Genomic DNA, 27,980 nt, shown 5'->3' with positions numbered 1-27,980 from the left:
TCACCATCTAGTAGGAGGTGAAGATGTAGTCTATATGTGTGAATAAGAGAAAGATTTAGTATGTTATGTGCTCTCTTAACATGGCAGTGTTGATAGGTAATATGGGAGACTCTATGATACTGTGGGAGGAAATAGTTGGTGGTAGATGTTATGTTTAAGTGTTTCAAGGTGGATGGTAGAGCAGGAAGGGATGTTTGTTTAGTGGGTTGGTGGGAGTTAGAGCAATGAATATGTTCATAGGCAGTTAAGAAGTAGGGAAGGAGAAGGAAAGGAAGAATTGAGAAGAGAAGTAGGGATCTGAGGTAGGTGATATGGGTAAAGGAGACATAATGCTGAAGAAGTTAGTAGTGGAGTGTAGGAAGGTGAGGTAGTGTAATTTAGCAGGATGAGTGATGAGTAAGATGGAAAAATTTAATGTGAGATGGGATGCAATTTGATTTGATGATGGAGGAAGTGGGAGTGGTTAGAGAGGTATAAGAATAGATGCACTGGAGGTTGGTAGGATTTATGTAATGTGGTAAGAGGAGTGGTGAATAAGATGGAAAAACTTTAATGTGTTATGGGATGGGATTTGATTTGATGATGGAAGAAGTGGGAGTGGTTAGACAGGTATAACCTTAATGTGTTATGGGATTTGATTTGATGATGGAGGAAGTGGGAGTGGTTAGATAGGTATAAGGATAGATGCACTGGGGTGGGTGGAATTTGGGGGTAGGGTAGAGGAGCGGAGTGAGCCCGCAGGGCGAACGGAGCGGGAAGAGCCACGTGAGGAGGAAAACCTGTAAAAAACAAGCAGAGGAATGCTGATATTAGATGTGAGTTTAGGTAGAGGTAGTTTAAAGGAGGTAATAGGTTTAATAATGGTCAGAGGAGGTAGGGTAGTTAAGTGAAGTATAGTGAATATGGAAGGTTAAAGTGGGTCTACAATGTAATAAGTAATGTAAAACAAATTCCTAAGAATTACTAATGTGAGTCAGTAGGAAAAATTTAGATGTGAAAATGGTGCCATCTAGTGGGCAAAAACTATCCAACTACAGTGGTTCTTGGAAGGTAAAAAGTAGATCTGGTAGTACAGGAGAGAAATAGTGAAGCCAAAAAGGGGGAAGGGGAGGAGGTAAAGAGAAGAGGTGTAAGGCTGCTGGCTGTCCTAGCAGGGAAGGATAAAATATGCATTAATTATCTAGACAAAGTAACATTAGCATATAGCAGATAACATACTTTCTTGATTCCTTGAGGGGGTTAGTTCTGGGAGAGGTTAGCCTCTATTCCTAGAATAGGAAGAGACAGCAGGTGCAAATTTTAAAATTGAGAGTCCAGGTCATCGGGAAGGCAGGTTCTTAACTCTACTGCAGGACAGGCTGTTTGAAAGGCTGGGTAGACGAGGGAGAGAAAAGACAAAGTAGAGAAGAAAACATACAGTTAACAGTTAAGCCAAGTAAAAACTGGTCCTAGTAAGAAAAACAGTAGAACAAAAATGGACTGACATACTTAGAATGCAACAGTTCAAATCAAGTGATACTGAGCAAATATATACTTTAGCCAGCTCAATTATTTAACAAAAGTACAAAATAGCTATGACAGTTATAGGCTAGAAAAATGCATTCTACCAATTTAAAAACAAAACCAAGTGATTTACTTGAGAAGTTTCTTAGGCCCACTACTATGTCATACTAACACCAAGAATGCTAATGAAGAAGTGAGGCACCTCCAAATAAACTATATATTCTTTCAGATAAACCTACCAGAGCATTGTATTGTACATAGGCTGATATGGTTTAAATGCAGGACTGGGAGATAGTGTAACGCTTATTGAACGTTAAGCGTCAAATAAGACTAATTAGTGTAGCATGAGCGAACTCACTGTGTAAAACACAATGAAAGAAGGTTCACTAAATGTAAAAATACAGCATTGTTAAAGGCTGTTTCAAAGTTACAATCGCTAGTTCTACTTGGTGGTTTTAGTGAAAGTAAACTTAGTAGGACAGCGTGCAATGGTTCCAGGTGGACCACGCTTAACTAAATGGTCGCTTGCTACGAAGAGCTAGACCAGTGCACTTTGGATAGCTATAAGAGTGTAAAACACCATGAAAGAGGGTTCAATAAATGAAAACAAATGGAGCGTTGTTAAAGGCTGTTTAAAAGTAACAGTCGCTAGTTCTACTTGGCGGTTTTAATGAAAGTGAAGAATATGCACAAAAGTGGCTAAGGTTAGGACAGCGTGCAACAGTTCCTCATGGTACATGCTTAGCCAAATGGTCGTTTGCTGCGAAGAGCTAGACCAGTGCACTTAGGATAGCTAAAAGAGTGAAAAACACCATGAGAGGGTTCAATAGTTGAAAAAGAGCGTTGTAAAGGCAGTTTAAAAGTGACAAACGCTAGTTCTAATTGGCGGTTTTAGCGAAAAAAACAATAAGTACAAAAGTGGCTAAGGTCAGGACAGCATGGTGGTCCACGCTTAACCAAATGGTCACTTGCTGCGAAGAGCTAGACCAGTGCACTTAGGATAGCTAAAAGAGCTTGTATGGCTAAAAAATCTCACTTTTCCAGCAAACTGCTATAAGAATATTCCAATGCTCCATATTGCAATGCACTTGAAGGCACCCTAAACATTTTCCATTTAACATATTACAGCTAGCTATCCAGCACAAAACCTGGGTTTTGGAATCAAAATACTGGATTTTAGGTCATGGACAGCCCATCAACAGTTCCATTGGCTAGACAGGGGCTGTGGATCCCTATATATTGAAACAGTCAAAGGGATATTGCCTAGTAATACTATTTTTTACTGCCATCAGCTTGCCTATTTAACCACTGCAAAGGGGCAAGACCTGTTAGTAAACTGAAGTGCCCACGTAAGAAAATAGTACTTCAAGACATAGGAAATCCACTGTATTGTTAGACATTCTCTTTTAATAGCCGAATACCTTATTTCTGCATTTCATAGCTTCCTATGTGTATAGCACACAGGGTGCTCCTCACCTTGAGTATCTCGGGAAAGCACCATCCCCAAATCTACCTTTGACATACTGGTATACAAGGTAAATTATTCAGTAAAACCAGCAGTTATAAAAACAGGTTCAGAACAAAGGATCCTTTGTGGATTTATTAAATGCTGTATCTGACTCAAGAACACATTGCACCCAGACAAGATCTTTCCCCTCTTGTGAGATCTATCAAAGGACAGGTAACAAATTAGACACACACTTTTTGTAGTACTCAGTTAATCAAAAAAGAGCTATCACCTGTCTCTTAGTAGATATTAAGTTGTGGTCTTAACACACTTCTTCCTATAAGGTTCATCTAGTAGTGTTTTAAAATTCTAAGTACTCTGCTTCCACCACACCATTTACTGTTCTTAACAATTGTAGTCATGCCTTATGAATTCTAAGATAGCTATCACTTTAGGTTAGTGAAACAGACATCTTGATAGAAAACCAGATAGAGTTCACCCACCAGCAATGCAGATACTCTTCTTCCAGATGTCTGAGAATTGAGAACAACAGTTTTTCACATAATGAACTTTAAGTCTTCTTGATGAGCAGGTTCAAATGGAGACATGGTTAACTTTTCCAGCACAACGTTAAGATCCCAAGAAGAAGCAACCTATTTACGTGGGGGGCATCAGGTCTAAAACTCCCTTCAGAAACTGTTTTTAATAAAAAGATGGAAAAAAGAGGAGACTCCTTAGGCAGATATGCTGAAATGGTCAAAAGGTGCACCTTAATAGAGAAGTAAGAGGCCAGATGATAGTAACTCACACAGATATTTACGCACTGCTAGAACATAGGCACCAACTACAAAATCTTTTCCACTTGCCAATATAAGATTTCAAGATAGCAGGTTTTGTAACCTCCTTTAGTACCTGCTGTACATCCTCTGGAAAGAGGTGCCAAAAAGGTAATTGAATTGCATCATCTAGGTAGTCAGTCAAAGATATTTGCGGTTGGGGTATATCAAACTCCCCTTGCCTTGTGTGAGTAGATTCAGTTTGTGCGGAAGCTTATGGCAATTGTCCTTGGCCAAGTCCATAAGCAAGGAGAACCAGTGTTGCCTGGGCCAAAAGGGAGTCACCACAATTATTTCTTGAGAGTCCTTCTAAATCTTCAGCTTTACCCTGAAAATCAGTGGAGAGGCATAAAGGAACATTCCTGTCCCCAAAATGAAAATGCATCTGTTTTCCAGATTTGTTTGCAAGGAGCCCTAAAGCAGAATTTTTTCAGTTATCTATTTTGAAAGTATGCAAACAGATGTATTTGAGTTGCCTCTCACAAGTGGATCAATTCCTAGAAGACCCCCTATTTCCATTCATATGCATGTTTCCTGGTCCTGTTCAGCTTGTCTGCCGCTATGTTTTGCTGTGACAGAATGTAAGATGCTTAGAGGGTTAGGGTGTGCTGAAGAGCTACCTCCCAAGTCATCACAGCAAGCCTGCACACAGGATATAACATAATACCTCCCTTGCCTGTTTACGTATCACATAACTGTGATGTTGTCTGTACACTTGAAGAGGTCAGGGGACTGTAGATGATGAAGACATTTGTAAGGCACAGATCACAGCCAACATCGTTTTGAAATTGATGTGCTTTTACCTTGCACCTTTAGCTCCTTAGGATTTGTCTCCCAAGTGACTCTAATGCATCTGCAATTACAGAGTGGCTTGGAGGTAGAGGATAAAAAGGAAGACCTGGATTTACTTGTATCTGTAGTCTCCACTTTTTACAAAGCCCACGACTGGAATATGAAATTCCAGAAGATGCAAATGCTGGGTTCATATATTTTTTTGAAACCACTGGAGCCTTCTCATGTGTTTGAGACTGATTTAAGAAGCTTGGGAAAGTTTTCGATAAAAAAATCCAGCCTCTCCTTTGTCAAAAAGGCCTTTTGCTGCAAGGTGTCTACTAGGCATCTTAGAAAGACAATCCTGTGTGACAGAGTCAAGGAGGATTTACAAGCCTTTATCGGGAATTCAGACTAGTCAGAAGATAAGAAACCAATTGTAGTAACTCTTGACATCTGAGAAAAGACTCTGCAAAGATGAGTAAGTTGTCTAAATAAGGAAATGTGTGACTGCCATTCAGTCTGTAATGATCTATGACTGGAGCTAGGCACTTTGTAAACATTCTTGCAGCTGTACATAACCCAAATAGTAATACAGGAAATTACAAGGTGACCCAGACAAAGAAAACCTGATAAATTTCCTGAAGCTTTTGGCTGAGGGAATGTGATGATATGCGTCTTTTCGATGTAATGTTACAATACAACTTCCCTGGGGGATGACAGGTAACAGATTTTGATGGGTCAGTATCTTGAGTTTTGGAACTTTCACATACAGATTTAGAAAGATAAGCTCTAGAACTAGTCTCCAAGAAGACTATTTGTAACAGAAACATTCTGGGATAGAAGCCTTTGTCCCTTAGGTTTAATGGCACTGGTTCTATGACTCCTATGGTAAGTTCATACTGGAAAACATGAGTAAAAACTCTGGTTTGGAGGGTGGGGAGGAACTCTTGTGAAATGAGGTATTTGTATCCAGTGCCAACTGTAACCCTGCTTAACTACCCAAGAGTCTGAAACAATCTGTTGCAAAAGTGGAATGTACAGAACTGGTTAATGGGACAGATTTTGATAGGGGCAAGGTGGTAGAAAGGGGGGATGCTGGTGTAGTCATTCTGAATAATTAAACTGTCCCTTTTTAGGAAAATATTTTTTGTTGTCCCCTTCCTGCCGTCGATGTTTCGTTCCCTATTTCGCTTGAGCAGGCAAGGATTGTTTTGTTTTGTTTTTTAGAAGGAAAAGCGTATTTGGGAGATTTGTAAGTAGGGGAGGAGAGCTCTGAAAAATTTTAAAAGCTTCCCAAATTAATTTTCCCTCTCTCATACAATTGCCTAAGGACCTGATTAGCAAATGGGTTAAACAAAACCTCCTTGACTATAGCTGAATTTAAAATGCTACACTACCTCATCAGAAATGTTTTCATTACGTTCCCAGGAATATCTCCTCAATACTGTAGCAGTAGCAGTGCCCTAAACACATTATCTGCACAATCATACACAGTCCACAGGCATGTTTCAATAACTTGATAAATATTAGAAACAATGGAGTTCAGATCAGATGGGCACTATTTTCAGGGAGAAGAGTAATAGACAATTGTCTCAAACTGCCTGGACAAAAAAGAACAAATTTCCACATGTGGGTCTTATAGTTAAGAATTCTATAGTCTAAAGTGGAAAAAGAAAATGTTCTCTTATCAAATCTGTCCAATAGCTTCCCCTCCTTGTCTATAAGGGAAGGACTAGAGGACACTAGGAGTCTGCACTCAACAGGTGAGAATGTGGATATGGTTACAGGAACAGATCTAAGGTGAGAGAACAAATACACGTTAATTTGCACAACCTTATAAAGCTTATCTGTCTTTCTGGGAACTGAAGGTTGGGAATCAGGAATTTTACAGACATTAAATACATCCTCCAAGGCTGGCATTAATGGAGGAATGGAAGTGGAATGAGGCATATTATGATATGTTACAAGTACATATCTCCTCATTTCAGCAGGGGGGGGGGGGGCATCCAGCTGTTCCCATCAAAACACCTCATTTCTCATTGGAGATTGTGGGGACCAAGCTTCCTCTGAATCAGAGAACTGGGTTTGTGAATTTACAGGAAAAGAAGCCCTGTCCCTGTCTATGCAAGAATTCTCTGACTTGTCCTCCACAGGAATGTTTCTGCTGACTTCTTTTTCAGGTAAAGATTTCTGAGCACCAGGATTAACCTTCTGCAAAAAATTCTTAGCCGAAGTAAGAAAATCATCTTTTCTAACAGACACCACGTCTTCAGATGAACAATGTTTAACCTTTTTAGGTGGGGCATATGACTGACTCAGCAACTCTATTTCTGTCCCATCAAAAAAAAAACAAGATTCCTGAAAAAAGCCTAACTAAACCAAACCACAACATTTCTTCTGTTTTTACTTTAGAAGGCAATTTTCTGTGTGGAAAGATTCCCCACTGAGGACTTATCTGTCAGAAATGAAGCTGAAGATTGATTGCTGCCCCAATTAAACTTCTGAAATGCTCCTTCATAAGGCAGAGGGAAAAATGCTGAAGTGTCTTCACTCTGACTGATTTTCCCTCAACAGGGCTATCCAATCAGCAGTCAGAATGAAGATGTGGGAGGGAGCCAGAGGTTTTAGAAAGTACAGTTTTGTACCTACCATAAATGTAGATGTTCGAAGATCCACATTGCTGCAGTCCTTACATATGGGTAGTCCGCTGTGTCGGCCCGAATACCAAAGTATTAGGCTGACGTCGGTCAAGGCGCTTAAAACTGACATCAGGACGTCAGGGTACAAAAGCGCATGACCGACGTCATATCCTCAGTCTTTTCTTGCCCCAGATGTCAGAAGGCCCTAAAAAGAAAGGGCAAAGTCACAAACAGCAAAAAAACCAACCAACCACCCCTGCACTAACCATATTCACAATATTTACAACCCAAACCACACAACCACCTCTAACTACAGAGGGGAAGGAGGGAGGATTGGACTGCAGCAATGTGGATCTTCGAACATCTACATTTATGGTAGGTACAAAACTGTACTATGTTCTTCATCTCACATTGCTGCAGTCCTTACATATGGGTAGAATCCCAAAGCAGAGGTAAGGGAGGATGGCCAAACTATAAAGCATTAGGAGCTGCCAAAATGCCCTGTAAAATTGCAGTAGCAAATCCAGCCCTAGATTTAGAGTAAAGTGGAAGGTGGTAATGCTTAGAGAAAGTATGCACTGAACTCCAAGTAGCTGCCTCCAAAATATCCTTAGTAGCCACCCCCCCTTAAAAAAGCTGTAGAAGTGGCAGTAGCCCTAGTGGAATGAGGCCTAATCCCAGATGGAACCTCCTTACCATGATGGGAATAACAGAAAGCAATACAAAAACCAATCCAATTAGAAATAGTTTGTTTTGAAACAGGTTTGCCCTGAGAACACAAAGCAAATGAAACAAACAACTGCTGAGACTGCCTGAACCCTTTAGTTCTGTTCAAATAATATCGCAACTGTCTGTGTATATCCAAAGTGTGCAAAATCTTCTCCCCTTTATTTTGGGGGTTTGCATAAAAAGTAGGCAAATGAATAGTTTGGTTTAAAGCCACACTAGAAACCACTTTAGGCATAAAGGAAGGGTTAGTACGCAAAGACACCCTATCCTTGTGGAAAATTAAGAAAGGCTCAACCGCCATAAGGGCCTGTAATTCAGAAACCCTTCTCGCAGATGTAATGGCCAACAAAAAAGCAGTCTTCCATGATAAATATTTCAAATCGGCAGTCGCTGCAGGCTCAAAAGGTTGTAGAGTGAGTTTCTCCAACACAAAATTGAGATCCCAAGCAGGAGTAGGAGCTCTACGTGGGGGTCTTATATTCTTTGCCCCTCTAAGGAATTGCTTAAACAAAGGATGAGAAAATAATGGTGGGTCACAGTCATAGTGAGCAGAAATTGCTGCAGCATGAACCTTTATAGAGGAGAAAGACAAACCTTTGTCCAATAACTCAGTAAGGTATTGAAGAGCAACACTTAAGTTAGGTTTAGAAACATCAAAGTCCTTTGCTGTACTCCAAATTAAAAATCTCTTCCATTTATCTGCGTAAACTTTCCTTGTACTAGGCCTTCTGGCCTCCAAAATAACATTCAAAACTTGTTGTGGAAGCTGAGACCCTCCAGGGTTTAAAACAGAATACGCCAGGCTGTTAGATGTAGAGAGTGAAGTTTGACATTGAGTAAATGACTGTTCTCCTGAGACAGCAGGTGTGGAATCGAAGGCAAAGGCCATGGAGGCTCCCGCACCAGACTTCTCAGTAATGGGTACCAGTGCTGTCGAGGCCAATCCGGAGCTATTAAAATCATGGTTGGCTTGTCCTGTCTGACCTTCAGGAGTACCTTTGGGAGGAGAGGCAGTGGTGGAAAGGCATACACGTGAAGATTGCTCCAATTGAATGAGAGAGCATCCACTTTCCAAGCTGTGGGATGAAACCTTTTCGTGCAAAACTTTGGCAGCTGGTAATTTAGTGGAGAAGCGAACAGATCTATGTCTGGAGTTCCCCATAACACTGTCAATTTTGAAATACATGAGGATCCAATTTCCACTCATGGGGATCCATAATTTGTCTGCTCAACACATCTGCTAAGGAGTTCTGTGCTCCTGGCAGAAACCTTGCCTGAAGATTTAGCTGCAAACTGAGAGCAGTCTCCCACAAAATCATTGCTTGTCTGCATAGAGGATATGAATGTGTCCCCCTTGCTTGTTGATGTACCACATGACAGTTGTGTTGTCTGTTTGAATCAACACCTGCCCTGGAAGAAGTAAATCCTTGAAAGCTATCAATGCAAATTGGACTGCTATCATCTCCTTCAAGTTGATATGTAAATGTTGAAGTCTGGCAGGCCACGTGTTTTGTACCCATTTTCCATTTAGATGAGCTCCCCAAGCTTTGTCTGAGGCATCTGTCGTTAGAATCTGACTCGCCTCTGGTCGGGTCACAGAGAGTCCCTTGTTTAGGTGACATTCCTGAGCCCACCACAAAAATTCCTTTTGAATGCAAGGTATTATCTGAATGACAGTGTCCAAATCTTGGCAGTGTTGCGTCCATACATTTTTGAGATACCATTGTAGCTTCCTCATATGCAGTTTGGCATTGGGAAGTACCAGAATACAAGATGCCATAACCCCAGGAATCATCTCTGTGTCACTGCTGGACAGAGGCACAACAAACTAATGGGCACAGTATTTTTTCATATAAGGGGTGGCGTAAGCCACAATAATTTGGGCTAGGCTTATAAATGCCTTAGGGCAGATAGCCTAGTATAAACCTATGAACCTATGAACCTATGAACCCAAGGCTTGAAGGACTGTCCTTGCAGTCAGCCTGGACTGACTAGACAATTGATGGAAATAAAGAGAAAGATTCTTTTGTTTGTCCGGGGTCAAAAAGGCCATCTGGGATGCTGTATTCAGTCTCACACCCAGAAAGCACATGTCCTGAGAGGGTACTAGACTGGACTTTATTTCGTTCACAGAATACCCTAGGCATCTTAACACTGCCATCACATACTGTAAATGATGAAGAAGTTCGTCCTTTCCTTGAGCCAGAATCAGGCAATCGTCCAAATAAGGATAGATTTGTATTCCTCTCAGCCTAAAGAAAGCTACCACTGGAGCCAGAACCTTCGTGAACACTCTGGGCGCAGTAGATAAGCCAAAGGGCAATGCAGAGAACTGATAATGAAAAGTCCCAGCCCGAAAACGCAGATACTTCCTGCAACTGGGCCTGATAGGAACATGAAGGTAAGCCTCCTTGAGATCCAGAGTCACCATCCAGTGATCTTTGCCCAGCAGAGGTAAAAGCTGCTGTAACGTCAACATTTTGAACTTGGGAATGTCCAGATATGTGTTGAGGATAGATAAGTCCAAAATGGGTCTCCACGTGTCCCCTTTCTTTGGTACTAGAAACAGGCGAGAATAAAATCCTAGGCCCACTTCTGGCAGAGGGACCAGTTGTATAGCTCCTATTCGAAGTAGAAGAGAAATTTGGTTGTGAGCCTCTAGTCTTTGCTGAGGAGGAACGTCTGGCATGCCTTTGAAAGGAGGCAAGGTATGGAAATAAAACTTGTAACCTCGGTGTATGATATCCAGTACCCATTTGTCTTGGGTAATTAAAATCCAATTTTCTTTGAAAAGTGCCAATCTTCCTCCCAAAGGTGCTGCCAGGCAAGAGGGATCTGGCAGCTGAAAAAGTAGGTCATTGGGCCTGTTTACGAAAGGACTGGCCCCTACCCTCACTCGAAGATTGTGCAGGTGAACTCCCAGTTCTAGGTCTGAAGGAACTCTGTGCTCTGCCCCTACCACGTCTAGATCTACCCCTAGACTGAGAATCATAAGAAGGATACGTCCACCCCTTAGCAGGCCAATTCCTACTAAACTTTGGAGGATGAACTTGCAAAAAATCCTTAACAGTCTGCATAGACTTAGCCTTGTCCTCTATTTTCTTCAAGACTGATTCCACAGGTGGACCAAACAACACTTCAGACTGCAAAGGAGCATCCAAAATCCTTGTTTTAACATGGTCAGAAAAATTCTGATCCTTCAGCCAGGCGTGCCTGCGAAGAACTGAACCAGTGGCAGCCACCCTAGACGAGGCCTGCACAGCATCAAAACCACATTGTAAAGAATGCTTACCAACCTGCTCAGAGACATGCACCAAATCTTGTAATTCTTTACACTCAATGCCTTCTGCCAGAGCATCCACCTTAGATTTCAATTGAGAAAGAAGAAAGTTTTGATATTTCAACATATGAAACTGGCAATTCAAAGCCCTCATTGCTAAGGTAGAAGAAGTATAGACCTTCTTTCCCCATCTATCCAAAGCTCTGGCCTCTTTATCTAGAGGAACCGGATTTTTTACAACAGAGGCCTTGACACCCTTGGGTCCCTGACTAATAGTTTCTGGGTCCACCCTAGGACTCTTATAAAGATATTTATGAGCCTCAGGCACCCTGTAATACCTATCTGGTTTAACAGGCGCGGGAGGCAGAGAATCAGGATTAAGCGAAGCCTCTGAAAACACATCCTGCACAACATCTAGAACAGGTGGTATAGCTAAGGGCCTATGTTGAGTTAAAAGCAAAAATTCCCTAAGCCTTTTCCGAGAATCAGAGAAGTCTTGACCTTCCCACTTAAAATGCTCCCTCATAGAGTGAAGTGTCTCTGAAAAAGAAAAATCCTCTGGAGGAGAAGCAGAAGGAGTGGAATCTTCTGCATCAGAATCAGAATAAGGAGAGTACTCCTGCAAGTCTTCAGCCGAAGACTCTGAAACATCTGAAGTCTGTTCAAAACTTCCCAACTCTGGCTCCACCCTAGGCCTCTTATCAGGAGGGGGCAAAGAACCTCTAATCAGAGTAATCAAATCTTCTGCCATTTTAAGCATGTGCTTCTTAGGCACAGACCCTGCTGAACTAGGAGTGACACCAACAGATGCTAAACCTGGCCTGCCCCTGGGAGAAGCCTTGGAAACAGAAGGAGAGGGCCTAACCACCCTGGGAAGGGAGGGAGTACAGTAACCTGAGAAGCCCCTTCAGCCTGCCCTGCCTCAAGAGAGGCCACATCCTGCAAAATTAAAGTCTCCCCTGAGACTCTAAAGAAGTCTCCGCCGGACCCACCGGTTCCACTGAAGCCTCTAAAGAACCGGCGTCCAGAACGGACGACTCATCTTGCCTGGGTTTAACTGTTTTGTCTTTGCGCTTCTTCGTGGAAGCGGGCGCCGGAGAATCCGACGGCATATTATAATTGCACCGCTTACGAAGACCAGCCTAGCACAATCTAACCTTCGCTAATACTGCGCTTATTGAACCTAGCACAAAGCGACACCCGACTATGCCGTGCTCAGGCCCCAAACAAGGAATGCACAAAGAATGATAATCCCTATGCGGTATCTGTTTCCCACAAGAAATACAATTATTCACTTTTTCTGACATCCGGTACTACACTGAGGCAAGAAAAAAACAAAATAATCCCCAACGGGGTACTTAGCCAACTTGGATTCGGTCTGAAACTCCGAACTCGAAAAATTTCAGAACGCCGAACGGCACTTGCAACGCTGCTTCTGCATCGGACCATGTGGCAAAAAAGACTGAGGATATGACGTCGGTCATGCGCTTTTGTACCCTGACGTCCTGATGTCAGTTTTAAGTGCCTTGACCGACGTCAGCCTAATACTTTGGTATTCGGGCCGACCGAGGACAGCGGACTACCCATATGTAAGGACTGCAGCAATGTGAGATGAAGAACATGCTGACCAGTTGTGTCCTGTAGAAGACACAACCCATGTATTCTAAAGGCTACTACACCAGTGGGAATAATGAACATCAAAAATACCTAGGGTTAACAGTGGACCCTCTCCTTAACTTCAATAACCATACAGATATAACTGCTAAAGTTCCTTCTCAGTTAAGACTTTGTTACCAGATGTCTCACCTTATGTGCCCTGCTACATGTAATCTACTGCCAAAAAATTGCTATTTCCAATAATGAACTGTGCTGTACCTCTTTTCAACATGCATTCTTACCATAACTGCCAGAAACTACAGTCAGGTGAAGTAAAAATGTGTAAATATCAGCTGAAAAAAGAGCACACCATTGTGAAGTATTTCAGTCAAGACAGTGGATCCCAATACCAGGCAGGGCTTACTCTAGTACTAAGAGCGGTCACAGTCAGAATTCCTATACAAGGGTACTGTCCGTCACTCAAAAGACAACTCCCTCTAACAGACAAAACTTATACACTTGGAAACAACCAAGGCACCATTCTTATACTCTACAGAACTAGATTCAAACAGGCTATAGGAGAGAACGGCTTTTCTAGCACAGTGCCTGCACTTTGAAATCACCTACCAAATAAAGTAGAGAACACAGTAAATCTCAAACAACAATCATTACAAATCTTGACTATAGAAGAAGTCAATGTCTAATTTTAATGGAAGATTACTTGAAAATGAAAATAACACTGAATTTCTGCTCAAAAAAAAAAAAAAAAAAACTTATTCCGGGATAAAATATAAGACTTAGAGAACAGATTTAGAAGGAATAGCATCAGGATTTATGGGATTCCTGAAAAAGAAGAGGGAGACAGTATGATTCGATTCCTTAATACCTGGCTACCTAAAACTTTGAACCTGCCTGAAGCTTTTTCTTTTGGCATTGAAAGGGCACAAATATTACTTTCTAACTCATCTTTAAAAAAACATTTTCTCCAAGGTCAGTGATCATAAGATTTTTCTCAAGTCAAGAAAAGGATTAAGTCTTAAAAACTGCATGGACTAATTATCCAGTAAAAATGAAAGGAAATACTATAAGATTTGACAATGACTATTAATGATGTCCAAGAGAAAAGCATGTATGCCACTTGTTAAAAGCTTAAAGAACAACAATATTAAAGCACAAATCTTGTTTCCAGCAAAAATAAGGATTCACCTTCCAGAGGGAAAGCAAATTTTTAACACCTTGGAAGATGCAATGGACTTTATACAGAAAAATAAAATCCTAGGGAAAAAAAAACAGAAGTAATGGACTGTATCAACTTCTTTGGACAGAAATGCAACAAGAGATGGTTGGTTAATAAAAGACAAAAACAGTATAAAACTGAAGGACAAATCAAAATCAATGTGTTTCATGGTTATGAATTCTTATTAATTTAAATAAGTGCTTGAATAATTATGAACAGGTGCTGCATATTACTTTTTACAAGTTAATAATTTCTTTCTTTCCCTACTTTAAATGGTTACTAGTTACCATTCTAAAATGTTAGAGTTTGATTCTGTTAGCTATATATGAAATTAAAGCCACTTATTTTAGAGTTTAAACAGTTAAACTATTCATTGTATTGAAAGTTAATCATTATTATAATGAAACTTATGTCAGGTGGCACACTTTCTGATATCTTGGCTTAGTTGAGTAATGTACTATTAAACATAATAAAAAAGTGCAACAAATGACACTAAAGAGGCATGTTAAGTTATATTCTGGGTACTTAAAATAGTCCAGTAATAGTCCAGCAGTGTGCTACTAATAGTATATTTGACATGCAATAGCACCCAGGAAATACATGCTATGCTATAAACAAAGGCTTAAAGATACAGATTTTTACATATATAAAAGTCACTATTGGAATGATATCAAATAATCACAGTAACACTCACACTTTTACAAGTTAAACATGGATCACACATAACTGTTATTCTTTTAATGCACGTTTATATATGTCTCCTTTAAAAAAAAATGACAGTCTGCTTTTTATTAACCATCCATCCATCCTTAACCCCTTTTTTCCATTTTTGCACATGGTGTCGGGGTGTCACTTCAACGATGACAAACATCTCCATTTCATACAAATATTGTTTGCTGAATCATTAAATGTTATTTCTTTGAGGGGAATGTTTTTTTGGTGGTTGGGATACTTTAAGGGATTGATGTGTGGTGTGGAGGTGGCTTGGATTCACTTTTGTATGAATTGCAACTGACAGATTGTTCATTTTCAAGCCCTTATCATGAAAACCAGCTTGAAATAACTTGAGTCATGAGCACTTTTGTGTTGCTGCAGGAGTTTTAAAATTCTAAGAATTTTCCATGTTACTTCTTCCCGTCTAAAAGTAAATAATCATAATATTTTGAATCATATGCTAAGATGTCAAAGAGTCAAGTTAGATAATAAGCAGAAGACAGTGAACTGCATTCTAAACCGCTGTCTGTTATTACACAGTTTTGAATGATTGATGCTGATTGTATACTTGACATGCAACAGCACCAAAGAAAGTTACACTATGCTATAAACAAAGAATATAAAATATATAGTTTCTTAAATATATAAAAGTTATTATTGGAATCTTATCAAATAATTAGAGTAACTTTCTTACTTTTACAAGTTAAACTTGGATCACACAACTGTCATTCTTTTAATGCAAGTTTATATGCCATGTCTCCTTTAAAAAATGGCAGTCTGCTTTATATTAAACATCTCATACAACTAATGCTTACTGAATCATTAGCTGTTATTTCTTTAAATAAAACAGCTTTGTAGTGGTTAACATAATTTGAAATGTTTTTCTTGCTTTTTAGTGGTCTGGAAAGGTTTGAGGGATTGATCTATAAAGCAGAGGTGGCTTGGATTCACTAGTGAATGTTTTTGTGTGGGTTGTAGCTGATAAACTGTTCATTCACAAGCCCTTGTCATGAGGACTACCCTGAAGCAACTTAATTTGAATCATGAGCACTTCTGTGATGCTGCTGGAATTCTACAATTTTAAGAACTGTCCGGGTTACTTGTCTAAAAGTAAATAATCATAATATTTTGAATCATATGCTAAGATGTCAATGAATAAAAGTTAGATAATAAACAAAAGGCAGTTAGTGAATTATATTCTAAACCACTGTCAAGTTATTTAATAGTTCTGAATGCTTGCAGTATACCAAAAGAATCGCTTATATACTGGCCTATAGAATGACACTTCTGATAAAAAAAAATTTAGCATTGTGTTTTTTTCTGTTATTGTCACTTTTTAATGATAACAAAATGTAATATTTTGGAACAGTTTATTATGGAAAGTTTGATTCTTAAAAGGGAAGATTTTTCAGACCGAAAATAAGACAAAAAGGCCAGTAAAAAATATAAAAATCACAAGCTTGCACTTTATTAACAAAAAAGTCAAGTCCCTAGCGCTTTGGCAAGAAATGCCTACTAGGATTGTTCAGATCTATTAAATATAACATTTAAGGAAAAAAATAGGGCTGATTCCAACAGTAGTACTAGATTAGAGTGTATCAAATATATAATGGTAAATATAAATATTCTGTTATATGACACTACACTAAGACTATAGCAAACATATAAAACCTAGGAAAATAGTAATAATACAAGACATTGTATACAAAGAGAAATAGAAAGAAATCAGAATAAGTAAGTATATATATATATATATATATATATATATATATATAGCTAAAGAATATAAATATGTCTACAAGAGTGGCAGGTTGGCATAGTGGTTAAGGTGTTCACCTTATTGGCAAAAGGTGCAGGGTTTGATTCTCACATAGGGTAATTGGCTGGGCTGGAATGACCCACAAGCAAGAAATCCAAGCACCACTAATTATTTAACTGGAGGGAAAAGGTTGCTAGCAGGGATTGGTTTAACAGTGTTTAAAATGTTTAGGCTTGTGACAGAATTTTATGTCTGATGAAGCATAGGAGTAGTACACAAAAGCACTTACATGTTTCTTACTAAATAAGTCATTTGGTTTTATGCAGTGCATGTCCTTTACCTGCTTGGATTTCTTGCCTAATGTTAAAATAGGTTATTTTCTTTCTAAATCCTTTAATTTACAAAAAGGCACAAAACAAGGATGTCCAAAATCACCTTTACTTTTTGCATTTGCTATAGCTTTTCCTCCAGAAAAAAGGAGGTCATTGTCCCACTGTACTCATCCCTCATTAGACCCATTATAGAGTACAATGCCCAGTTTGGTATGTATCTCACAAGACATCTGCAACAGCTGGAAAGGCCGCAGAAATACCTCACTAAAAGAATCACAGGCCTAAAGCAGATGCCCTATGCTGACCATCTAAAAAAACTCCAGCTATACTCTGTGGCATATTGTCTACTCAGAGGTGATCTCTGCTTAACATACAAGGCCATGTCAAACCCTGAGCTGTTGGACATGCTCCACTTAAAGAAATCCCAATCCCTCAGAGCCACATGCTCCAGGGATCTAAACCTTGTCATCACAATAAACAAAACATGCTGGAGGGATAGGTTCCTGATCCAGAGACTCCCCATACTATGGAATAGACTGCCCGTACATGTCGAGCAGAGCGCCTCCTTGGCCCTCTTCAAAAGGAACCTTGACGATGGGATGGGAGATGGGAAATTCACCCCAGGGATCATGTCAGTCTCCCTGCTAGACAGGGGTCCAGGGAAGTAACTATTGTGGGCAGAAATATCCAGGGAATTGTTATGGCTAGGCTTGTATAGACCCTAGGGCAGATAGCCTAGTTCCAACCTATGAACCCTTTGTTAATAGTATTAGAGCCAACAAGAACATTAATGGTATCAAAATAAAAGAAGACTTTGAACTATAGATTCACCTCTTTGCTGATGATAAATTACTAGCAATAGGAATTATAGACAACTCATTAGAAAATAAAATTACTTCTATGAGGCAGTTTGAAGGAATATCAAATTTACAATTTAATCATAACAAAATAAGTACCTTATTAATTAATAAAAAAATGTAAAAAAAAAAATCATACAAAAATATTCTAATTTTAATTGGAATAGCAATCAAATGAAATACCTTGGTATAACCATTAAGTCTAATAGTAAAGAAATGTACAAACTTTCAACAGGTTGTTGATAAAATTTTAAGTTTGTAACCAAGGTAGAATGGAGACCGTAAAAAATGCCAAGAACCACAAAATAGAAAAGAAAACTGTCTAGGCCCACCGAGAACAGCTAAAAGTTAATTTATTGTAGTAAATCTTATTACACATGTATTAAGATTTACTACAATAAATTAACTTTTTAGCCATTCTCAGTGTGCTTAGACCATTTTTCTTCTAATTTGTGGTTCCTAAAATTTTAAGTTTAGTCACAAATTGGAACAAATTATTTACCACTGAAGAATAATTAACGCTTATTAAGATGGCAATTCTCCCTAAAATATTGCCTTACAATCTTTAGTACTATCTCCACCAAAAATGATAAAGAAGATAAATAATATTCCACTTACATTTTTGTTATCCTAATAAACCACAAGTTTCCTTTGATTGACACACAGGGTGGGATAATGCAATAGTATTCCCTGATATTCAACTGTATGTTACTTCAACACTTGTAAAAGTTATAGTGCTGTGGATAAATTCATCTTATGATTCATTATGGAAAAAAATACATCAAGAAATATTATTAGTAAATAATAAATATATCACTACCAGTCATAAATAAACACCTTGTTATTAAAATATTTTTGTATAAATGGTATTACACCCTCTTCTCAAATTCCCTGTTTAAATAACATAATTTCCTCTTTCCAAAAGTTCACATATTCTAACCATTGTATTAAAGACTTAATATTTTCCATGTTTCCAACTGCATATACAAATGCTGCTTGGAAACTCATAACTTCAACAAAATGCTAGTACCGAAACAACAAAGTAATATATATAAACTGTTGAAAATTTAAGTTCCAAATACAATCTAGATTCTGAAAACTGGTTATTTTTACAAATATTTAGAGATTTTATGAACGCAGACGTAAATGAGATATTTAGCCTAGATAAATCTTTCCCCAAATTATCAGAATTTTTAATAATTATCAATTATCAGTGCAATGAAAAATAAATCATATTGTCGCAAATTTAAAAAAATTCTTAAGTTAGATTTCACATATTTAGATAATTCCTATTGTAACTACTCCTCAGAAATTAATAATGAAGACTTCTCTTAAGAATGCAAGAAATTAATATTAAAATCTACAGATAAAACTACATCTTCATTATATATGGGAAAATTTTCACTTGGAATTGTTTATACAGAGCTTTTGTCATGCCTAACAAAACTATAATTATGTATAAATCAAGTAGAATTAAATGCTGGAGATGTGATTCTGAAAAATAGCTGACTGTGTGCATATAGTATATGAATATGAAGTCATCTCCCCTTTTTGGGAAGAAATTAATAACTTTATTCAAGCTCTATGGTCAGATAGATGTAATATTTCTTAATCTTTAGTTTTATTTAATGACTCGATTCCTGAGATAATTCCAAAAAAACAAGTGCTTCTTCCTTGGTCCTATTCTTGCAATAGACAGATAAGTAATTATTAAAAAGTGGAAAAGTAAAGTTACCCTCCTCTAGTGTTTAATTTATTAGTATGGCAAAAATTGTTTGCAGTCGTGAACTGGATGGTATAACGATGAGAACTTCTAATATTACACATTCATATAAATCCTGGCTTAAACTTAAAAGACTTCCTTGAAAAATATTAATTGTTGTGATGTATAATTTTGATGTACTGATCAGCTGTGGACCTATGTAAAGAATTATTTGTTTTATAACTGATTTGTTTATTTATTGCTTTAAAACCAAATTAAAAAAAAATCTTTTTAAGGGAGACACTTTTTGAGGAAGTCAAATGCACATGCTTTTGTGATGCAGGCTAAAACACCAGGTATGAGATCTAACATTTTAAGCTCTCTCTCCTAGCATAGCTTGTGTTTAACTGTATGCATTCATTTCATGGGTGTATTACACAGTTTAACACATCTATTTACCATAGCATATGTCTTAGGGGACACATGCTATCTTTCTCTTGTACATAACTTGCAGATGGAATACAGTATCAGACTAAAATTATTAATGTTTGTCTCACTTAATACTTTAAATGTTATATTTATACTTAACTATACAACTGTTTGTTTCCACTGTAACTTAAATGTATTAACTCATTTATATATGTACAAGTTTACTTTCCATCTCCAATGTGACTTCACTATGCATTAAGTCATTATTCAATTATCTATTCTGTATCAGTAACAGGGTAATGGCTGAAAAGGGTCACTACCATACCAGCCCATTTACTCAGTAACAAAACTGAAAATAAACAGACACATTAGTTACACCAACCAAGCTGACAAGTGAAGAAGTTAAGTTTATGTTGGAGCTTTTTTTAAATTGAAGTCTATTTATTGAGAGGAGTTAAAGTAAAATGTTTTTAGATGGTATTGCTTGGGAAGTTATTAGGGGAAGGCTGAGTTCTATCTGGTAATATTTTTGCACATGCTAGCATTACAGGTTCATAGGTTGGTACTAGGCTATCGGCCCAAGGGCCTACGTAAACCTAGCAAACAAGGTTCCCTCGCTTACACAACCCAAGAAAGTTATTTTCCTGTGTCACTGTTGAGCAGAGACACAGAAGTGATCCCCGGGGTGTATTTCCTATTTCCCATCCACTCATCAAGATTTTTCTTGAAGAGTGCTAATGAAGAACTTTGCTTGACATAGATGGGTAGCCTGTTCCAGAGTATGGGAAGTCTCTAGGACAGGAATCTATCCCTCCAGCATGTCCCGTTTATTGTGGTGACAAGGTTTAGGTCCCTAGAGTGTGTAGCTCGGAGGGATTGGGATTCCTTTAGGTGTATCATGTCCAACAGCTCTGGGTTTGACATAGCTTTATATGTTAGGCAAAGATCACCTCAGAGTAGGTGATATGCTACAGAGTAAAGCTGGAGTTTTTTGAGGCGATCAGTGTAGGGCATTTGTTTGAGGCCAGTAATCCTCTTTGTGAGGTACTTCTGTGGCCTTTCCAGCTGCTGCATATGTCTTGTGAGGTACATTCCAAAAGGGGCATTGTACTCTATTATAATGGGTCTAATGAGTGTCGAGTAGAGGGGAACAATGACCTCTTTTTTCCTGGATGAGAACCCTTTTATGATGAGATGAGCCATGTAGAAGGACTTCCTGACTACTGTGGTGATGTGACTATCAAAGGAGAGACTACTGTCCACCTGGGTCACAAGGTCTCATCACGCATTTGGTGTTAAGTAGCTTGCTGCTTATGTGGTAGTTCATGGGTACAGAGGTTTTACCAAAGGGGATGACACTGCACTTTTTGGCATTGAGCTTGAGGCCATGGCTCTGACACCAGGCATCTGTCTCAGCAAGGCCCTTCTGTAGGATGTCCACATCATTTGGGGACTTGATTATGGCTGCTAGTTTGCAGTCATCTGTGAACTTCATTAGCTAGAGGCCTTCTGTGTTAGCCTGTACTTCAGAGAAGTAGATACCAAACAGGAGAGGTCCCAGGACAGAACCCTGTGGTACTCCACTTGTCACTGCTCTGAGGTCACATTTGGAGTCTGTAACTTTCACAGTGTGGGTTCTGTAAGTGAGCCAGTTGGCAACCCATCCTGTGATGTAGGGATTTATACCTAGTTTAGTGAGTTTAGCTATAATTCCAGAATGGATGACAGTGTCGAATGCCTTGGCAAGGTCAAGATAGGCTGTGTGAACCACCTTACCCTCATCTACAGCTTTGGTGACTGCCTCAAAGAAGTCAATCAGGTTCAGGAGGCATGATCTGCCTTTCACAAACCAGAACTGGGTGGGATCCAGAGTTTGGAGGTTACCAATGTCTTTGTTTATGAGTTCCATGATAATACGTTCCATGGCCTTGCAGACCAGGCTCGTCAGGCTAATAGGTCGATAGTTCCTGGGATCAGTGGTGGCTCCCCCTTTGTGGAGTGGGATAACTGTTGTTGTGCACCATTCAGTGGGCACAAAGCCTGATGTGAGGCTATTATTGAACATGGTGCTTAAGTAGGGAGCCAGTTCATTCTGAAGTTCATGTAAAACGCAGCCTGGGATGCTGTTCGGTCCCATGGATGCTGTGTTTTTGGCTTTAGAGAGTACAGCTTTTATCTGTGTAGTTGTGATTACAGGGACTCTGCATTCTTACTGTAAAGATATGGGCCCTTTAGGTGGTGAGAGGGGGGGTAAAGTTATCACTGAACCTATCTGCCAGGATGTTGGCAATATCAGTTGGTTCTGTAATTTTCATGCCTGTGTGCTGTAACTCAGAGCAGAACTGGGTGTTGCCATCGAGATTCTTGACATAGCTATAGAATGCTTTGTGGTTGTCCTTAGAATTAGTGGCAGTTTTGTTTTCGTAGCTAGCTTTGGAGGATCTTATAAAGGATCTCAGCTTCTTACTGAGGCTGACCAGGGAGCTCTTCCACTCATGGGATTTTACTCTCTTTTGCAACAGTTTCTTCCTTCTGTTTTACAGTTTGTTTATGGCAGGGGACCACTAAATTGGCTTCCTTTTTTTGGTGGATAGCATCTTGGTTCTCTTTGGGATAGCACGATCCATGCACTCGTGTAAGTGCTTATAAAGTGCATTTGTGTAGGATTCAGCAGTTGTAACTGTATTGTCCATCTGCATGGGTGTCATGAAGTTCACCACTTCTGTCTTAAGAAGCATATGCAACTGCAACACAATAATGCTACGTCTGAATAACGCAATACATAGTAAAAGCATCAAATGTAATGCAGACATCAAATGGAGAATATTGTCTAATGTTGCTGGTGACAGAGCATTTTTTGTCAACATGAGAGCATGCAACATTGAGTTTTTGCAACAATGTATTAGGAGTCTTTGAAAACTCATGGTATCTCTAAATTTAGTGCATGTTCAGCTTCAGATTTATTAATGAATGGCCATAACTTTGGATTCCAGGATATAAAAAAAAATCATAGGTGTATTTTTTTTTTCAAATATAACAACTTTTATCTTGTACAGCTGATTAAGTGTTCAGCATTATAGTCATTTTACATATGAGTATGTAAGTTATAAGACCACAAGGAAATTTGGTCAGTGTACATATGAACACTGTTATGCTATCTGAATCAAAAACATTAACATTCTGAGCTGTGCACCAGTTTTATTTTTTTTCTGTGATTGATTGTGTTAAGCCAAGCATGAGTGGAAGTGATCATGTATGATAACGTTCTAGAATATAAAATGCTTTTATGGCAACTTTCATGTAATGCCAGGTAGATCTCCAGGATTAAAGAATCATGCTAGTTTAAAAAAGTTCTCTTAAACTTACATAACATTTTACTGAATAATATGTATTGTGTGATTGTTGGTTTTCTTTTGCAAGTATATCTCTTTGATATTTCTGTTCAGTTATGATTCTACCAAAGTAATTGTGCTGAACTTTTTCCATGCCAACTACATTATTTTCAAGGACAAGGTATATAAAACATCTAAAATCAGTTTTTAATGTAATTCTTTTTTATTAAACAGGAAACATCTTTATTACATTACCAGTTATGACACAGGCAATCATACAGCCATATAGAAGACAACAAACGACGTTGACAATTTCCATTCCAAACATTACACATCACTTCTAATCTATTCAGTCACTGTCAGTCAACCATTACATAGCTCATTCAAATCCTGCCTTCTTTTAAACCTCATTCCGCATCTACATGTATTGCCCCACAATTAAATGCTCATGTTCTTGTGAAATACATATCCTCTCTAGTCTTGACCAGTTTTTGTATCTTGGGAAATAATATGGAAATTCACTTCAAACTCCTATTACTGAATTCACATCTTCCATGCCAAATATTTTCATAAATTTATTCAAACATCTTCCTTCCTTTGCTATACTTTCCCTTTTGGGCCCCTAAAATATATCTTCACTGCTGAAAATCAAATGCCAGTCCTTACCTATAAGTAATATTACCTGCTGAAAGCTGATCATTTCTCCCAGAATTTTCTTAAGCTCCATTACAGCAATTTTATATGTAATATAAATACATGTCAGTATAATAATCCTCCCTTGCCAGTAGCCCCTTAGTACTACAAATCTACCATTACTATATTTTTATCCTCTTCTATCACTATTGCAGATTCTCTTGCAATTAACATAAGTACTCTTTTTTCCTTTGTTCCAGGTATTCCACTGAATAACCATCCTGAAAGCCTTTCTTTATCAAATTTACATGTTCAGTTATTTCCAAATGTGTCTCATGTAGCACAGCAAATTGCACTCTGCATTTTTAATATAGTTCATTGCTCTGTCTGCTCTTTTTTGTATATATCTGAGAGACCATTTACAGTTAAAGATAATGCAGATAGCACTGTTATGTTTAAAATTTACTATTCCCACCTTTTATGTGTAACAGCTTTTTTGTTAAGTGTCTAGTTCTAGCTTTTATATTACATACATACACTGTTTGGCAGGTTGACCTTTTATACAGTTGCTTCTTGTAATATCCATTTCAGCTTATGTCTCATCTTAATAAAAGCCCTCAAAAACACACCCCAATACATCCCTAAAATGTATTAATGTAATAATAATGCACAAAACTATGTACATCTTCAAATATTGAAGTTTTACCCTCCTAACAGGAGCAATTGTCCCAGACTAACAGCCATACTCATAGACTTGGGTTAACCTAAAAGGAAGGGGAAGGTTATGTATGCTAAGATGCATGATGCAGCCTGTACTTCTACAAGGTGCGGTTTGGTTTTGTCTTATCTTTATTACTCTCCCAGACTGGGAAAACACTTGAATGCTTTCAAAAACATGATCTCTTAGTCATAAAAGAAAGTCATTAATAGAAATAAAAATGAAAAATGATTAATACCTTTCCACTGCTGAAGTAGAACTGCCAAATATATAAATAATGAAAATGAACGGCAGGAAGTACAACGACGGCTGAAACAGAAAATATACTGAAAAGCTGAGTACAGAACCTGAGGGTTAGCAAGGTTCTAGCCACGATGTAAATCCAAATGATCCGTTAAAAGCAAGTATTTAATGTTACCAAAGTTAAAAACCAACAAAATGAAAGTAGTCCCTTCCTTGTCAAACAATAAGCGCTTTCGATTATTCTTCTTCAGATTGTTAAAATACATGGGACTCCAGTTGTCTTTATATATTAAAATTGACTTGGCATCAGACCAATACAATTCCAAAATCTCAGCCTTCCTTTCATCTCATCCAATCATTCTGCGTATTCACTCATTTCATTCATAAATCGCTATAGCCAATACAAAGATCCTATGGCCGACACACCTACATGTCAGCCAATGGTAGGCCTCCTTGCCTTCAAAGTCAGCTTCAGGGGAATGACACTATATAAACCAGGTTGTTGATTAGCTCGTAGATTAACAATTCATTTAGTTTCTCTTAATTCCGTAAGATTTTCAATATCACCTTTACTTGATCCAATATAAATATTTTCAATGACTTTAAATATAAAGGAATCATCAGTGTGCATGCTGACATGCAATGCTAATGCATTATGCTGGTCTTTATTCGCAATATCCCTCTGATGTTTTAAAATATGTTTTTTTGAAAATTTGGTTGGTTTTCCCCACATAGTAAGCTTGGCACGATTTACATGTAGTAACTTTTATTCCTGCATTTAGATCAGATCTAAATGAGTTTGTCATGGACTTTAAAGTGTTTTGGACGTAATGTTACTTTGAGAAGTATATATGGGAACAATTCCAATCAGATTAAGTTATTAAGAAAACCAAGTACTTTTGTACAGGTTATCCATCCTTCAGTGGAGTTATTTACCCGACTATGTAACAATGAATTTGGAAAAACTAAGAATGGATACGCGCACCAAACACTATAGAAACATCACTTATGAAGAAAGACAAGCCATTTATAATTTACAACAAAATGAGAATGTCATCCTGAAACTAGCGGATAAAGGTGGGGCCATAGTGGTCTTGGACACCACATGGTATATAAAGAAAATGGAAACTATGCTTAAAGATGGTAAAACATACACGAGAGCAACTCCAGGAAATCTTAGCCAAGCCATACAAAGGGTAACTATCCACCTAAATGATACGCTTTTTCAAAGACAGATAGACTTAGAGTTGTATATTTTTTTTGAAAGTTTCCAAACCTACCCCCGTGCCAATAGTTATTCCAATTTAGTGCTTGTAGATTGGGAAATGCAACATGTTTTCCATTCCAATAACCCCTGGTATGATAATATTCTATATTGCAGACGTTTCATGGATGACCTATTTATTTTCTGGAAAGGGGACACTAAGAAGTTTATCTAGTTTCATGCCTATCTCAACTCTACTACTTCTTTTCTTACATTCACAGTAAACTGCTCACGAGAAGCTGTCAGCTTTTTAATGTCAATATCATTCTCAATGAAGCAGGCACACTGGAAACAGAACTACACAGGAAGAACACATGGAGGAATGATTATTTATTAAAGAGTAGTATGCATCCTAGGCATGTAACTAAAGACATTATGCACAATGAAGTTTCCAGGATTCATAAAAGACGCAGTCATGAAACAGCTAGACAAAGGGAAATTAAAATTTTACAAAATAATTTGAAGGAGAGAGGCTACAGTGACAAAGATGTGAGATTACCACAACCTAATGAACGTGAAAAACCTGGACATGAAGAAAATACTAGAGTACTGCTTATTTACAGTACGGATAATCGACAGATACAAAGTGTAATAAAACAATTTTGGCCTATCCTGACTCAGGATCCACAATTATGCAATATCATTGGTGATAAACCACATTTTGGATTTAAAAATAAGAAAAATTAAAAGAGACTTCTTTGTACTAAGGATGGCCATAGCAAAAAACAGATTATAGGTCGTAAAGGGACATTTAGATGTGGACATTGCACTGCTTGCCCCCTTATAGATAACAGCAATTTTTTTGAACATCCTAGAACCAAAAGAGGTTATACTATTAATGTGAAAGCCACGTGCTAGACAATTAATGTGGTTTATTTAGCTACATGTAAATCATGTCAAGCTTACTATGTTGGGAAAACCAATTAAATTTTCAAAAAACTTATTTTAAGACATCACAGGGATATTGCGAATAAAGGCCAACATACATGCACACTGACCATTCCTTTATGTTTAAAGTCATTGAAAATATTTATATTGGATCAAGAAAAGGTGATATTGAAAATCTTATGGAATTAAGAGAAACTAAATGGATTGTTAATCTACGAGCTGATCAACAACCTGGTTTAAATAGTGCCATTCCCCTGAAGCTGACTTTGAAGGCAAGGAGGCCTACCATTGGCTGACATATAGGTGTGTCGGCCATAGGATCTTTGTATTGGCTATAGTGATTCATGAATGAAATGAATGAATATGCAGAATGATTGGATGAGATGAAAGGAAGGCTGAGATTTTGGAATTGTATTGGTCTGATGCTAAGTCAATTTTAATATATAAAGACAACTTGAGTCCCATGTTTTTTAACGATCTGAAGAAGAATAATCGAAAGCGCTTAGCGTTTGACAAGGAATGGGACTACTTTCATTTTGTTGGTTTTTAACTTTGGTGACATTAAAAACTTGCTTTTAACAGATCATTTGGATTTACATCGTGGATAGAACCTTGCTAACCCTCAGGTTCTGTACTCAGCTTTTCAGTATATTTTCTGTTTCAGCTGTGGTTTTACTTCCTGCCATTCGTTTTCATTAAAAGAAATAAGTATTCTGTTTTTATTGCTCTTTGTCAAATTGTCTCCATGGGGACATGGGAATCAGATGCAGAGTTGCTTCTAAGAGTACTCATTTGCTAGACAATGTTCTTTATTATTTATTTGCTTTTGCTAAAAACTTGTTACTAGATCAAGCCAAGGGCCTTAATCCAGTCATTCCCCTATCCAGGAGTGAAAAAGACACATCAATATTTCTTGTATCCTGCTCTTTTGACTAGACTGTTATTCTTTTTTTATGTTGCAGTCTACATTTCTTAAAACTGAGCAAGGAGAATGAAAGGAGGAGGAAAAAAACAGAAGCACCTGTTTACTTTAGTATCCCTGTTACACTTGAAAATAACTGAGAAAAC

At 38.1% G+C, this 27,980-nt stretch overlaps 1 protein-coding gene across 1 annotated transcript in view; it reads right to left on the bottom strand.

The window, feature by feature from the left end:
* The window catches only part of LOC122807687, a 1,034,636-nt gene that overhangs the window by 112,084 nt on the left and 894,572 nt on the right, over nucleotides 1-27,980 (bottom strand). The window lies entirely within an intron of this gene.

The sequence above is a fragment of the Protopterus annectens genome, chromosome 7.part1 (genome assembly GCF_019279795.1).
Source record: "Protopterus annectens isolate FY-2018-M chromosome 7.part1, PAN1.0, whole genome shotgun sequence".
NCBI classification, from domain to species: Eukaryota; Metazoa; Chordata; order Ceratodontiformes; family Protopteridae; genus Protopterus; species Protopterus annectens.
Note: the sequence above shows the minus strand (reverse complement) of the source record. Positions and strands in the feature narration are given on the sequence as shown.